This window comes from Macaca thibetana, chromosome 3 (genome assembly GCF_024542745.1).
Source record: "Macaca thibetana thibetana isolate TM-01 chromosome 3, ASM2454274v1, whole genome shotgun sequence".
Lineage (NCBI taxonomy): Eukaryota > Metazoa > Chordata > Mammalia > Primates > Cercopithecidae > Macaca > Macaca thibetana.
In genome coordinates, this window is record NC_065580.1 from 120,992,987 (window position 1) to 120,995,465 (window position 2,479).

At 45.6% G+C, this 2,479-nt stretch overlaps 1 long non-coding RNA gene across 1 annotated transcript in view; it reads right to left on the bottom strand.

The window, feature by feature from the left end:
• Positions 1-1,025: 1,025 nt before the first annotated feature.
• LOC126950981 (uncharacterized) overlaps positions 1,026-2,479 on the bottom strand; it is a 9,736-nt gene continuing 8,282 nt past the window's right edge. Inside the window, exon 3 of the long non-coding RNA XR_007724307.1 lies at positions 1,026-1,160. This is a non-coding gene — a long non-coding RNA (uncharacterized LOC126950981). The remainder of the gene's footprint in view (positions 1,161-2,479) is intronic.

The window sequence follows — 2,479 nt, forward strand, 5'->3', positions numbered from 1 at the left end:
CTCAGGCCCGTGACTTTGTTGGGTTCTGTAGTTGCTTGTGAGCACAGGAGACAACAGTTGACACACATCTGTGACTTTCCAGGAGAGCATCTCCCCGCAGCATTGCTACCTCCTCAGTGCTCCAGGTAGATTTCCTGGTCCAGATTCCATTGATTAAGACTGCGTTTGATATTTACATAAACTACATTTTCACTCCTAGACAAATAGCAGGTGTGCTGTGCAATTTGTCCCAGTCCCTGAGGAAATGGGTTTGTGTGGCAGCAGCTATGGATGACAGCGATGACCTCGGTCCCTTGTTCTGGACCTCGGGAGAGTCCCTGGCAGCCTTCCCCCCACTGAGCTCTGTGGAAATAGCACAAGGCATGGTTGCACCCGGAAAATGGCTTAATAGAAATAGGTATGCCTTCACCGTAATAGGGTATATGTGATATCTCAAAACATTTTCATTTCAAAGTTGAAATAATTCATTTAATGAGCAAACGTATTGCACTCTGCTATGATTTATACAATGAGACCACCGTAGCTAATTAGGCCATTGGTAGTCACCAGAGCCAAGGTACAATTCAGAGGCCAGTGAATGACCGGTGAGATGGCCAAGATTTAAACAATCCCCCAATCTCTCTAATTCTTGCCTCAGAGCATCTATTTGGGAAATAGGGTGAAACTGACCTACTTTACAGTGAGGATATCAGACAACACAATGTCATGAGATCACGTGAATAAGCAGTGGAAACCCAAAGAATAGAAGAAAATGGGCATTTCCTAAGGTACCACAAGGAAGAGCCTACAATGAGAGAGAGAGAGAGAGAATTGGTTGATGAAGTTCATTTGCTTCCTGCAACTTCTGAGATTTAGTCTACACGTTTCTTCCTTTACCCAAGGTAAATTTGAGTGAGCCTCTGTTTTTTGAAACTAAAAGAAACTGTTCTTTAAAACTACAGGCCGCTGGACTGCGCCAGGATCTGGTATTTAAGCTTAATTATCACCAGTACTTTTGGAGTAGCAAGTATTTTATTGTCATTTGTAATAAAGGCAACACCAGGGTATGAAGGTGGTCATGGACCTAGGAGCCAGACTTCTCGGTTCAAATCATTCTTATTTCCAGCTGGTCAATCTCCGGCAAATTATCTAACTTCTCTGAACCAGTGTTCCCCCAGCGCCTGGAACGAAGCAGTGCTCAGTGAACATTAGCTATTCAAAACTCTCACCCTTCCCTCTATCTTATAGTATTCCCAGAATTATTCACAGCACTCCTGAAATCCAGTCCATTTTAACTTAATACTTTTTCAGTTACCTGGATTCAATGAGACGGTGTAACAGAATAGCAGGTTAGTTGTTTACCGCATGCAGAGTCTGGTATGAAGAAAGGGATTTATTCTGAAACTAGCTTAGGGGAAGAGGCACAAGCGTCCTGCCTTTCAATGTGCCACTTCACTTTTGGAGCAGAAAGCGGCCACTTTTAAAAGGCAGGGGAGGAAGTGAACAAGGGCAGAGAGTTCCGCATGCCAGCCCCAGTGCCACCAGTGACTGCTGGCGCATTTGTGGGCAGGCTGTTATCCCTCAAGGCAACCTCCTGTAGGGTGAGAGCTCCCCAGTGGGGATATTTTGTTTTGTAAATCAACTGTTAACCCTCAGGAGTTCCACCTTGAAGCCCATAGTTAGATGAACTTGCCCCTTGCAGAGAGTCTGTTGATGGAAGTGGGGGAGCAGGGGTAAAAGGCTATATATTTGCATTTCGGAAAGGCTAGGAAGTGGGGAACCAGAAACAACAAAGGAAGAAAAATATAATTAAACAATCTCTTAGAAAACCAGGGGTGCTCAGTCACAATAGAATGCATGAAAGGGCTTTATAAACTTAATCACTTCCTAGATCAGTTGGTTTCAAAGTGAGATTTTTCCAACCAGCAGGATCAAGATTACTTGGAAACTCCTTGGAAAAGCAATTTCTCAGTGCGAGCCCCAGACCCAGACTGCTGAATCAGAAACTCAAGCAGGCCATTTACCTGGGGCAATAGTTGTAAGTAGATTTTTGATCCCTACCCTAAACTGTGGAATTTTCCCTACCTCCCTCACCCCTCCAGAGGCAAGGGAATCATAGCCAGTGTCCTGAGAAGATAACCCAAATGAAAATCCAGTCCCAAAGGGCCAACTTCCAGCAAGTTTACCAGACCCAGGTTGCCTGTCCATGCATCATGTAACATGCAGTAATGGGGACTCCAAGGCCCGGACCCTGCCCACATTCCAGGAAACTCCCAGCCTTGGCCGGGCACCTAGATGGCATCAGGTCCTGAGGCCTACACCCTTAGGTGACCAGAGGCCACTTGTTCATCCTCCAGAATGAGAAAGGAAGCAGCAGCCTCCTGGAGCACAGGGTTCCCCTCCTGTCTTATGCTACAAAAAGAAATAGGCAGCCTTACATATCAACTGTAGCCTTGTAGTATTCACAAAGCCCGTGAAGTGAACTCAGCGTCCTGCACAG